The sequence below is a fragment of the Protomyctophum parallelum genome (genome assembly GCF_964188405.1).
Source record: "Protomyctophum parallelum genome assembly, chromosome: 17".
NCBI lineage: Eukaryota > Metazoa > Chordata > Actinopteri > Myctophiformes > Myctophidae > Protomyctophum > Protomyctophum parallelum.
This window is the reverse complement of record NC_139719.1, coordinates 6,849,124-6,862,645: the sequence shown is the minus strand read 5'-3', so window position 1 is coordinate 6,862,645 and position 13,522 is coordinate 6,849,124. Positions and strand designations below refer to the sequence as shown.

Here is a 13,522-nt window from a genome sequence, read left to right as displayed (position 1 = left end):
ATTGTAAACCCTGTTTCTAAATAGGCTATACACGTCTGCATGATTTAATAGTGTGTCTGTGCGCGTTGCGCACGTGCACGCAAATGCGCATGCATGTGTGCGCGCACATGTTTTATGGGGAGTCCCCCCACTTCTAAAAGTAGCACTTTTGTTTTTATTTTATTTTTGTTTCGTCAGTAACTAATAAATTATTACTCTTAAAAAAGGGTAGGCATAATAAGCTTTGGCTTCAGCCTACACCTTTTCGGTGCTAAACCTGATCATGTAACACAATTGTCTTTTAAACATGAAAATGTCAGTACCGAAATAAACTATTCATTCATTCATTCATTCACTACAACACTGGATGTGGGTAATTCTGCATTGACAATGCTGCTGACTACTGTCTATGCTTGCACATTGGCACACCCATGGCTCTGGGCGGGCACACCTAAATCTAACACACAGTGACACCCATTAATTTGAATAGCTGCAGTTGCTAGCCTGCCGTGTTACAATACAGTCTCGGCGCCACGGGGCTGCCAAAGGGGGCTTGGCACCCTCAGTTGCATGTTCTGCCCCCTCAGTTTAAGTTTTATGCACATATTGTTTCACTATATAAAAGTTATGTGTGCCCCCTCGCCATTTTCAACTGCCCCTCAGTCATTTCATCCTGGAGCCGAGCTTGTTACAACACATTCACTGCCATTGGCGAGATATGTGATCAGAGATCAATAGCAGTGAACTGTTGGATTTCAGATGACGAGATATCTCGTCATCTCTTCGCCAAAGTAAGAATGGTTCTATCCTAGGTTGCTAGGATACCGATAAAACCAGGGACGCCAGATTGAAAACTCGAAAGTGGTTAATTATAAGAACAGAATGAAGTACAGTACGAGTTTCAATATGACACACGTGACACAACATCTGTGGTCATCTGCCGCTGTCTGTCTGGAGATCATTACTATCCACAGTGGGACTGTGGGACAGGACACAAAATGTGAGAAAAGAGAGAGGAGAGATGAAAAGAGAAGACACAACAGGGGAAAGGGGTGAGAGGATGAGGAGAAGTGTGAAAGGGAGAAGAATTGATATCATTGAGTGACATGGGGGGGCCACCGAGAGAGAGAGAGAGAGAGAGAGAGAGAGAGAGAAGAAGACAATGTGACACTGTGAAGTGTCACGTTGATTTAAGCCCCCCCCCCCCGTGCAGACAAGACGTACAGGCAAACCCTAACCTGAAAACAAAACAAATCCATAACCATCCATGACATTGCCTTCCTGTGATACAACTAATTATGAAGGTTAATCTGAGATTATAAGAATCACTTAAAAGTATCAACAACAACATACACTACAAACCGCAGATTGAGACGTCGACAGTACTTCTACTAAATAACTTGACAGTATTGCCCAGAGCCCTCAGCCCTCTTACTAAAAGTCAGATCTTGATTTTCCAGTTTACTTCCATTGAACAGAACACATCCCATCCACATCTAAACAACATGTGATACCTATTTACATAGTTTGGCCTACAGTATTTACAGAGTGGCTTGCTGTGCTGTGCCAAGAGCAGTACTACCTGTGCGTGTGTGTGAGTGTGTGTGTGTGTGTGTGTGTGTGTGTGTGTGTGTGTGTGTGTGTGTGTGTGTGTGTGCGTGCGTGCGTGCGTGCGTGCGTGCGTGCGTGCGTGCGTGCGTGCGTGCGTGCGTGCGTGCGACTGTGCGTGTGTGCGTGCAAGCTGTGCACGCATGTGTTTGGACAGCATACTGTCCAAAGTGTGAGTTTATTAGAGTATGTGTGCAATCAGTAATGTGTAATGCATATGGAAATAAGCTTTTAGCTATATATGTGGTGTATACATGTACTGTATGTATTTTCTGTATAAACATTGTCAATAAACCTACAGTATCAATCAATCAATCAATCAATCAATCATCATCATATTTGGCTGTTGCAAACATTTTGTTTACCTTCTGTACCGGCAGTACACATTAGATTACTTTCTTATGAAACCACAGCCACTGCTGTTATGTACATAATCTGTACATCAGCGCCCTAATAATGACTAATGCAAATAGAGGAACATTTACTCACTTTGGACCTGATTTTTCAAGCAACCCAGATTCAATTTCTCCTCATTCCTCTGTACATTCACATGGGGCTGCAGTGGTTCTGCGGGTAGACTGGTTGTCTGACAATTTGAACGTTCCTAGTTCCTAGTTCAATCCCTGGCTTCTCCTGTTATCATGTCGAAGCACTAAAACGAATTTCACACACTAACCCATTCTGACCTGAGATCAGATTCATACGAGGTTTCCGCCGGACACACACTGGTCTGATGAACCCATTCTGACCTGAGATCAGATTTAAAAAATGTCAGTCGTTCTTCGATTTTTACAAAAATAGCAGACCTACAAGCTCGTATCGCGCCACTCGGTGGCGCGATATGAGCTTGTAGATCTGCTATTTTTAAATAGCTAAAGCATAACATGATGCCGACACCAAAATGGGTGCCCGTTCAGAATGGGATAAAGTTGATTCTTGAGTCCTTGAGCAAGACGCTGAACCCCTCACTGCTCCACCGAGCAAGGTGGTGTCCGCGACTGCATGGCCTCTTACCTCTTTAACCCATTTAGGCCTGACGTCGAAATTTATAAAATGTCTTCTAAATCCTGACAGTTTTCTGTCTGGATTTGCGCCACATTTTCACGATTTAAAAAAGAAATAGCAGACCTACAAGCTCGTAGATCTGCTATTTTTCAATAGCTAAATTATAACATAATGCTTAAAACAAAATGGGTTAAAACTTCAAAGGTTTTCAGTTGGTGGACCTCCAGAGAGGGGTAGTGACGTGAATGTGGACCATTCAGACTATTCTTTATGTTTCATGCAACTTCAGGGCCATGATGCACAGTTATCTATGACTGAATGGAATGTATTAACGTATGTTATGAATGATAAATGTGTTTGAAATAAATGCCCACAACACTTCCTATGTTTTTACAAAGACAATGAATGTGTCATTCTGAACATATATCTGTACTACATATTGTACATTATGCAGTTTGGAATTATTGATATATGAGAATCTTTTGACATTTACTTGGTTGGCTTTCAGGCGTAGGGGATCTTAACCAACATAGAACAGCCAATGTTGTATTTAATGTCATTAAAAGGTTTTATTGTGTGGGTGCCCTGTTACTTTAACCACACAGAGTACATACAGCAGACTTCATTGTATGCTCCAATATGTCGTCATCCTCTCTTTTCCACTATACTAACGAGAAAAGTCCCTTAACAACTTATTTTTCCTCTTCTTATTAAAAGTCTTACTCAACATTACACCATATGGGGATGTTATTACACCATAGGAGTGGAAAAGGTCCATTAGGATGATTCTGTGGCACATTCAGCTGGAGTCCCTCCGGCAAGGGTATAACGATTTAGTTTCCCCTTGGCCAGGAACAGGACTGGGCAGAGTTCATCTAAGCAGACTTGGCCAATGTCGATTATAAAGGTTATAAAGTGGTAGCCGGTGTCAGAATGCCCTGAGGGACAGAGGATGAGAGATGATGGGGAAATGATAAGAAAGGGGCATCGGGTGGAGACACAGTGAGAAAGTGTGTCAAAGACAGAGCAAGCCAAGGAGAGGGAAACGCAGACAGTAAAGAGCAGATAGCTAGTGAAGAGTGTCAGGGGGTTGGCTAGCGTCCAAAATAACACATTATCAAAAGTGAAACAGTTGAAAATCAGCGACACGGTCAAATGTATAAATTAGTTTTTTTCTTGGCATTGCCATTGAGTTACCCCTGTGAGTCTGACTCTGTGACTAGACTATATCTAATCCGTATAATTTACGTATGATTTGAAATAAAACTGGCCAAACCTATAAGGGATTCTGAAGCCTTTCCTTATCTCTGCCAAATTGTCTTCCTCAAACAAACAGCCTCTCTCTCTCTCTCTCTGTCCACACACACACACACACACACACACACACACACACACACACACACACACACACACACACACACACACACACACACACACACACGCACACTCTTCCTCACGTTATTTGTCTCTCAACTGTGTCTTGCATTACAGTTTGCCTCTCTTCTCTCTTTCTCCACCTCTTGATTCAATATGCTTTACACATGAAGGTTACATGAATGATATACAGTACATGTAGGCTACAGTATATTGCCAAACTAAATAAGGTCAGTAGGCTTTCCGCTGTCCGTTAGTGTACGTCCAGGTGGCTGTACAAATAATTGCAGGGTATGTGTGTGGATGCATGTGTGGATTTGAGGGTAACATGTGACCCTCAAATCCAAAGGAAACATAATCTGCACCAGGCAATGTATCCTATTGTACCCTTACCTATCTCCCTCCATCATTTAACTCAACTGGTAAGCAGCATGAAAACCTCCTCCAGTCCCCTAGATGTGATACCTACCTCCATGTTGAAAGATGTTTTTATCTCCATAGGTCCATCCCTGCTCTCCATCATTAACCTCTCACTTGTCTCTGGCCACGTCCCCTCTTATTTTAAAACAGCCACAGTTCAGCCACCTCTAAAAAAAGTCTGGTTTGGATCCTGCACTACCTATTAGCTATAGGCCTATTTCAAAGCTCCCTTTTATTTCAAAAATTTTAGAAAGACTTGTTGCTAGTTTTAGACAAATGCACTCCACTGAAACCGCACTTTTAAGAGTAACAAATTATATAATGATGGCATCAGATGCCGGGAGATGCTCAATTTTGGTCTTGTTGGACCTTAGTGCCGCTTTCGACACGATTGATCACCCCACACTAATAAATAGGCTCAGGGATCGGGTAGGGGTCACTGGGAAGGCCCTTGACTGGTTCACTTCCTATGTTTCAGATAGGACATTTTCAGTGGCAGTAGGTCCCCATTTCTCAGACTATGTTCCCCTCTCCTGTGGGGTCCCCCAAGGTTCGGTCCTGGGACCAACCTTATTTGCACTTTATATGCTACCCTTAGGTCACCTTATTAGCACTTTTAATAACATTTCTTATCATTTTTATGCAGATGATATCCAGCTTTACTATTCTTTTAACACTAAGTGTCCTGCTGATTTTAATTTTGATATTTTACTTGAATGCATATCAGCCATTAAAGCCTGGATGGCAAATAATTACCTCCAGCTAAATAACGACAAAACTGAGGTACTTATTGTGGCCCCTGAGAATATTGTGGCTAAAGTTTTGGACTGCATCGGGCCCCTCAAACACAATGCGCGTCCAAACATCAGGAACCTTGGCGTCAATTTTGACCAATCCATGCACTTTGACACTCATATTAAATCAGTTACCCGGACATGCTTTTTTCACCTCAGAAACATCGCCAAGCTTAGAGCAATAGTCTCACACACAACTGGAACAAATTATCCATGCATTTGTTTCCTCAAGGCTTGATTATTGTAACTCTCTTTTCACCTGCTTAAATAAAACCACCATGGACCGCCTTCAAATGATCCAAAATGCTGCAGCCAGACTACTCACTAGGTCCAGCAAATTCTGCCACATCACCCCAATCCTGGCCTCCTTGCATTGGCTTCCGGTGAACTTCAGGGTTCAGTTCAAGGTACTTGTGCTCACCTTCAGAGCGATGCATGATCAGGCCCCTGGCTATACTTGATTGACCTGGTACCTCGTTATGTGCCCAGAAGGGCCCTTTGGTCTGCAAATCAGGGTCTATTAGACCCACCCTCCACCAAACTAAAAACTAAAGGTGACAAATAATTTCAGGCCGTAGCAACCAAACTTTGGAATGCTCTCCCACTAGCACTGAGATTTTCCTCCTCTGTGGGCATTTTTAAAAATAGCCTCAAACGTTTCTTTTTAAACAAGCATTTGTGGATGGTTCAACCTGATTTTAATTAACCTACCTTTTGTTTTATGATGTACGTATGATGATCATATTGTTGTCCTGTTGAGCTGAATTGTACAGCACATGTTTTATTCTGCATTGTTTTGCTTGTTTACCTTGTTCTGTATTTTTATTGTATGTAAAGCACTTTGTGAGTCCTCTCTGTGAAAGGTGCTATATAAATAAAATTTACTTACTTACTTACCCGGCCTAAGATACTGAATGATATGAAAAATATGACAAATTCAATAGTGTTGCACACAGTGGAATACTACAAGCCCTTTGGCAATGCGAGGACTGGCTCAGTGGTGGTCAGCAAAATCACTCGTGAATGCTTGTCAAAGTGCGCATATTTGTGAAATATTGTGAGGATTGGCAAAAAGCAAACAAGCAAATCTAAGAAAATCCATAAAACTAGTGAAAATAGCTGATCTACATACAAGCTCACAACGCGGCACGAAGCAACACGCTTGTCTAATCTCTCTTTTGGGTCTCGGCCTGAAAAGTTTGGGAACCACTGGCGTAGCCAAATCATAAACATCACATCACTCATGGTCATGGTCATGGGCAAAGGAAATCAATCCGCTTAAAAATGTGGAGACTGTCTTTATTTTTTTGATTTTAGATGAAATATCAAGTCAAGTGTAAGAAAATAAATGGCTCTAGGGATTTATCTTAGACCATGCAGCAGGAGTGCGAATAGTTCCATGGGGAAGCATCTTAAATCTGCAAATCATGACTTTGTTAATAAAGTGTCATTTTAACCAATCTGTATGTTAATACTAATGACTGTGGTGGTTGGAGGCAGTCTCTCTGCTCTAGTACAGAGACATTGATTTAGAACATTACTGGTTGACACTGAGGTATTAGTATTACATGAAACAAATGGCCTTTCCATACTGTACAGTATATATGTCCATTATTGCTGTCCATTACACCTATAAAATGTCAGCGATGGTACACAGGTTCGAATCCAGGGTAGGAAATGTATGAATTGCAGCTTTACTTTAATAACTACATCAGAACCGATAAACCGATAAAAATTGAGCTTAAGGCACCATGCCTCTGCCTAGCTGACTGAATGACTTACCAAAGCCATCCCAATATAGTCCTTTATAGCTCAGCATTCTTTACATTGGATTTGTCTTCACTACAGACTAGTGACGATTGGTTGTCTGATATGACAATACTGAGGTGTGATTGGCTGTCCGCTGGTTCAGACATGACTGAGATTAGCGGTTATATGCTTAAAACCCCTCCGCCCAATGACAAAATAATCAAGTGAGCAGCTGAACAGCACATGCTTATTATTGTCTCCACCAGGCCGAAGGCATGGGGAGAGAGTATGTGTTGCACTCCGTCCGTGTGTGAGTGACTGTGTGTGCGTTTGTCCGTCCGTCTGTTACCAGCTAATCTCAGACACACACGGACGGAGTGCAAAACATGATTTGAGGCTTTTTGTTCAAAACGGGCCAATCCTGCAATCTTTGAAAGGCAATGTTAGCCAATATGATGGAATATGAAATATTGGACAGATCCGTATTGAACACATGACTGTAGAGATACTGTGAACGATTTGCGGACAGATTGTTTCACAGAATCTGGAGGAGTAATATCAAAACATGTGTTTACAAAAGTCGGCCTCAATGTTTCCAGTGATTTCCAGTGATGGCCTCAATTTCTCCAGTGATGAAATACAAAAGTGGCCGTTCTGGAAAACTTGGGCCAGAGGTTCGGCATCGACCGGGTTAACCCGGTAACTAAACAGTATATATATATATATATATATATATATATATATATATATACACACACACACACACACACACACACACACACACACACATTTCACATGGGGGTGCAAGGAGGTCTGGTTAAGGGAGCAATGCACTCGCCGGGTCTGGTGCAACACTGAGCAAGAGACAGAGTCAACCAGAGTCACAAAGTCAAGCGTTTTGTGTCAGCCGTCTGGTGACAGAAGTGGGTCGTCGTGGTCACAATAAAACGTCCCCTCAGCCGCGGCCCCCCGTCCTACAGTCATGAATAGACCTCCTCACACCAGCCATCCCTCTGTTCTTCTGTGTCTCCATCCCTGTATCCTGACCAGCAGCCCCCGTGCTGTGAGTGCCACTACAAGAGTTTCCTCTGTTGGCTGGACATGTATGGGGAGCTAATGGTAATTGCCCACAGATGCAGCATCAAGGGGGAGGATGGTGGGCTGTAGAGAGAGAGAGGGGACTCTGAAAAGAATATTTAAAGGGGGGAGGTCATAATTGTGGTCTCTTTGAAATAGAGAGGGAGTGATTCAGTATCTCCATAGAGAACTCTGGATTGTCCACAGAGAAACTTTGGCTGAGTGACAGCATTGTGATGAATGGGACATTGAGGAAGAGTTTCGGGGAATATTTGACTCCACATAATGGATAGGTTCAAATGTTCTTTTAGGTCACTCTGTTTGCAGTTTGCCACATTCAATTCTTACAGTACCCAAGCGCCAATGGCTTAAACGTGACAGACAAATTCACTAAACTATCATGAATATAAACACAAGCACCCCATATATGGTCATGCCTCGTGACATCACGTGATGTTATCAATATTAAGCCCATATATGGAGATCCCTGATGTCATCAATATTGGCCAGCAAATCTACATCTCACCTCAAACTTCAAACCCTTAGATCTCCACATTCATATGTTGGTCCTTCCCCATCCATCCTTCCTCTTTTGACATACCTTATGTCCATTTAAACTCTAGACGGGCCACCCCATTAGTGCAGCTGCGCCCGGCAGCCGGCGAAAACTAGAGTTCTCAACAGGCCCGAACATTAAGGCCCGGCCCTACATGGGCCCTCATCAAACCCTGTACACTCAAGACACTGCCGTCGCTGCCACCCTTAGATCTCCATATATGGAGCTGACCTGTTCTGACATTCCATATGTTGATCTGACCTCATCAATCCCTGTACACTCAAGATACGCTCCATATATGGCCAGTACAGAATTCATTCCATATGTTGTTCTGACCCCCCCCATGCCAAGCAGTCTGCTGTCACCCAGGCGGATGCGTGCACGCAACCTCGCCCTTTAGGGCGTGGTCGTTTCTCGCCCTCAGGCTGGTTATAGATGATAATATAAAAATCCCATCCTAGATTACTGGAGATGAGCTGAAAAATCTTGATAATTTTGTCTTCTGGCGGGTTACACCCTAACTCACATGGGAGGTGACAGATCCCATGACAGACATCAATCACACTCAATGTCACAGCATCTCCTGAAAGGTGGTAAACACCTGTCCTGTCTCTGTAGACTAGTGATTCCCCATCCCATGATTAGAGCCAGAACGATGCCAGATTAGGCCTATTACAGATTTTGAACAAAGAAAAACTCCTGAGCCCCAGGGCTGTATATGTTACAAAACTATGTTGTGATATTGTTAATGTTGTTATAATATTACAATTAAGATATGAATTGGGCATCCTTTAGACATTTTAGACAATTTAGACATTTCACAGTTTATTTATTTCTTTTGTAAACCTTTGCACATTGTTTTCGTTTGCTTTACCATTCATTGTGTGTCTCAAGCTTGACTTATACTTGTAGCTGCATGCAAAAAGTAGCCAATCAACAATCTCACAATCTGATAGTTATACCGGCACGCAGCCACACAACTATGCATAAATGTAAGCATTCCAATAATACTACAATGAATTACAACCCTGAGTTTACCATAGTTTAAACAAAACCTTGCATGTCCCTTGTGGACCCATTTAAATTAACTGAGGACATTCCGCCACTGTACACTGCAGCATGAAACATGCCAGCAGATGGTGAACAGATTACAGCTTGTCAACAAAGTGGATTCAATCATGAACATGGTATAACATGAAAACTCTGAGGGGTATGCTACCTCTGAGGAAATCTGTGCTGTGGGAGTGTCTATATGCACCTAACACTACATTTCATTTCATGTTGTGGCAGCACAGGAACAGAATTAAATCTGCTTCCATATTGTCACAAGTGGTTTATTAACCAACATGTCCAAACGTGCTTAGCACAGCAAACTGATCCCGAGAGAGAGAGGGAGAGAGAGAGAACTGATAAAGAAATTAACAAGCCCAAAATGTCATAGTCATATTTTACCAGCTGCACACACATACACGTGCACATACACACGCACGCGCACACACACACACACACACACACACACACACACACACACACACACCTCTCTGGTGGTCCAGCCTGAGACATACCCGAAGACTGGTTGTTGGAGGGGGTTTTGAATTTAGGATGGATGATGCCTACTACTTGTGCCCATGGAATGCATTGCTGGGTGACATGACATTCTTGTTGTATCGTGACTGAGGACATAATGCCTTGATTTTGTGGATGTAACTTTGCTGCACCTGAACTATTATGTCCTCGTATGCAATTTCCTCTGTGTGGACATAAATAAATTGTTAAAATGTATCTCTCTCTCTGTGTGTGTGTGTGTGTGTGTGTGTGTGTGTGTGTGTGTGTGTGTGTGTGTGTGTGTGTGTGTGTGTGTGTGTGTGTGTGTGTGTGTGTGTGTGTGTGTGAGTGACAGAGTGAGGGAGTGAGTGAGGGAATGAATTAATATGAAAAGAGAAAGAGAGCGAGCAGGGGAGGAAGAAAACCACCTGTTCCTCTCACTTTCGCCAAATTCGCCAATTAGTTTTGGTTCCTAAATCACCACCACCTGGGCTTTTTTTCCCCCAGCTCCAACATGGCCCCAATCTTATGAACTGACTGGAGTCTGGAGACAGAGACAATAGTGTGTTATAATAATATCTAGTAGATAGCCTGTGTAGTACTGTCACATGTACATAATTTAATTGACTGGGGCTATCAACCTGCCTCGGGAGACCGCACCCAAATAGCGAGCGTGACGGCGCGAGTGCTGTCACACGTGCTTGTCACCGTATTGTCAGCACAGGCTGCACAGACCTGAGACCTGCCCTTAGAACCGAAGGAGGACGGAGTAACCTCGCCTCACCAGGCTTCCCACCAAGGACGGAGCCTGGCGGAGGAGATGATTTAAGAATAACAAGTGCAATTCGATGCTGTTTGCCAAAATTGTAGCCTATTAAAATGAATAACGAGAAATGCTCTAGTTTAGTAGCTAATATATAATCCATGATGTCATGTGATGATGCCTTACCTTTAAATGGGCTGAATATCCGAAGGGTTCTCCGCGCCTTCTTTACAGCCGACACACCGGCGGCAACGCAGCAGGAACGAGCAATTATGTGTGAGACGACTGTGAGTAAAATATATCGGTCACTTCATCATAACACACACACACACCTATGCGCAACACCGTTACACCGGTAATAGTATATCCCGACAGACTCCCGAGAGAATATATGCCCAGGATGCAGCCACTCCAGGCAGGAGGCGTCCACTTCCTCCCTATGTGGCATTGGCAAAATCCAGACAACGTTCCATGAAACGTCTCTTTATGGCGGTCATAGCCTCTCTTCAACAGCTGTCCTCAGCAGCAGCAGCAGCAGCAGCGCTGGAGCCCGGGACTCGGGACATGGTCTGTCAGTCTCTGTCCGACGTCCGTATAGGCTGCTCCGTATAGTAAGCGGGAGGGAGGGAGGGAGTCGCTCTTGTATTCGCCCACCCGAGGAGACGGCAATATGCAACCGCCAAACCCACCAACGTTCACCTGTCCAATGTCTCCCTCTAGCGGGATTTGATAGGCTTACTGTTGAGGCAGGTCGCTGCCCTCTATAGTCGCTGCTAGGCTTGACTGCTGCTTCACACGTTAAGCTTTCATTTTTACAGGTTATGATATGAGGTTATACACTGTGACTAATACTATACTAGACTACAATTTGTGCAGTAGCCTACATTTACTCAAGTGCATTATTAAGTACACTTTTGAGGTATTTTTTACTTTACTGGAGTATTTCCAATGTTCAGTACTGTACTTTTACAGTTTTACTTCTATCCACTAGGCCTATAGCCTATAAGCCTATAGGCTACATATCAGAGGGAAATATTATATTTTTTGAAATAATAATTATTATTACAAATTTATTTATTAACCACTTATCCTAATTTCGGACAATCTGCTATTTTAAAAGATAATACATTTTTGAAAACTTGTGGAATGGGACATTCTGCACAGTGAGTACTTTCCACTTTTGATGCTTTAAGTAGGCTACATTTTCATACCAATGCTTTTGTACTTAAAGCATTGGTACTTTTTGTACTTTTTGATTTACCAGACTTTTAGTAGGCAGTAGCCTATTGATACTTTTACTTAAGAAAAACATTCAAGTACGTTTTCCACCACTGAATTTGGGTAGCTACCCTACAGCAGATTAGGTTATGATAGCCTATAGCCTATTAAGCAGTTCTTCATCAGCTGTTTGTTGACAGGGTGTGTCAGGTGTGTCAGGGTGTGTAGACAACCCTTCTGGCTGTTAGTTAGGTAACCCATGTCTTACAACTCTATAACCTTTGATAAAGTGTATCTGTACTGTTATCAATCAATCAATCAAAAAATGTGGTTGAGGGTTGTATTGTATCTATACACTAGGCGCCACATACAATAAATATACATTTAATAACCATACACATTTCTAAAACAAAAATACATCTCATGGATGCACCTGGGACGTATCTGATTCCTCAGTGATGTATCCCAAGGCCATCGGGGTTTCGGCTCTTCCAACATCATACCCCTCTCTCAGGTGACCCAGCCGGGTCCCGACATACGTCCCAGTAGCTACCCTCGATCAGTCCCATCAGGGAAAAACCAGGGCCACACAATCCGTTCCTCCTGAACTCCTCTGTCGGGACTGGGAGCCGGGAGGTACTATTCTGGCGCGTGCATGGAAGGACTATAGGCTCTGTGCATGGGTTGGCTCCTGTCCGGGCCCCTCCTACGCCTCACCAGGTCCACTCCTGCTCTCACCAGGTCCAGCACCATATATGACTCCCAGCACTAGGCACTTAATTCAGGAGTGGTGGATTCTGGAGCCGTAATGGTTCTGCAGATACCCCCTAGCCCATGGTGGTGCCGCAGGCTCCGCTTGCGGCTTGAATGGCCCTCCTAAAGGCCTCACCGTCCGTGGGTTGTTGGGCTTCTTCCTCACAGAAGACACATGCTGGGGCGCTAACCCATACTGCTCCCGTTTTCTTCTTCTTCTAAATAAAATAGAAAAACTGAACTTTGTAAGAGGGAAAAAAACACTTTAATTTGAGGTATTGAAAATAAATCTCTAACTTTATACGAGAATTTTGTGTATAGGACAGAAATGTGTGCAAAGTAGCATGCTTTATTACTCATGTGAAACTGGAATTTTCAGAAGCCTTTCAAACCATAGGCCTATTATCAGCAATAATGTTTATATGTGGCTTAACAGTATAATCTTTTGGACAGGGGGTGGGGGCATTCGAGCAAGTGGCTATTCAAATATGTATTTTTTAAACACAATTTTACAGCGATTTCTTTATTATTATTACTTGTTACTTGTGCAAGCAGAGCGTGCAAGTACTGCGATCGGCTGGGTATGTATGTCGGTGCTGTCCACCGTATGTCAGTGTTGTGCACCAAGGTACGTTTGGTGATCAGCTGGGAATGTATGTATGTATGTATGTATGTACAGTA

The 13,522-nt window shown here is 43.1% G+C and overlaps 2 protein-coding genes across 2 annotated transcripts in view; one reads left to right on the top strand and one right to left on the bottom strand.

Annotated features, from left to right (window-relative positions):
- Window positions 1-11,450, bottom strand: part of LOC310874989 (inactive rhomboid protein 1-like) — a 54,328-nt gene extending 42,878 nt beyond the window's left edge. The window contains exon 1 of the mRNA XM_083787980.1: window positions 11,057-11,450. The gene's annotated coding sequence lies outside the window, so the exon portion shown is untranslated. The remainder of the gene's footprint in view (window positions 1-11,056) is intronic.
- The window catches only part of LOC310874993 (nucleolar transcription factor 1-like), a 499,750-nt gene that overhangs the window by 256,986 nt on the left and 229,242 nt on the right, over window positions 1-13,522 (top strand). The window lies entirely within an intron of this gene.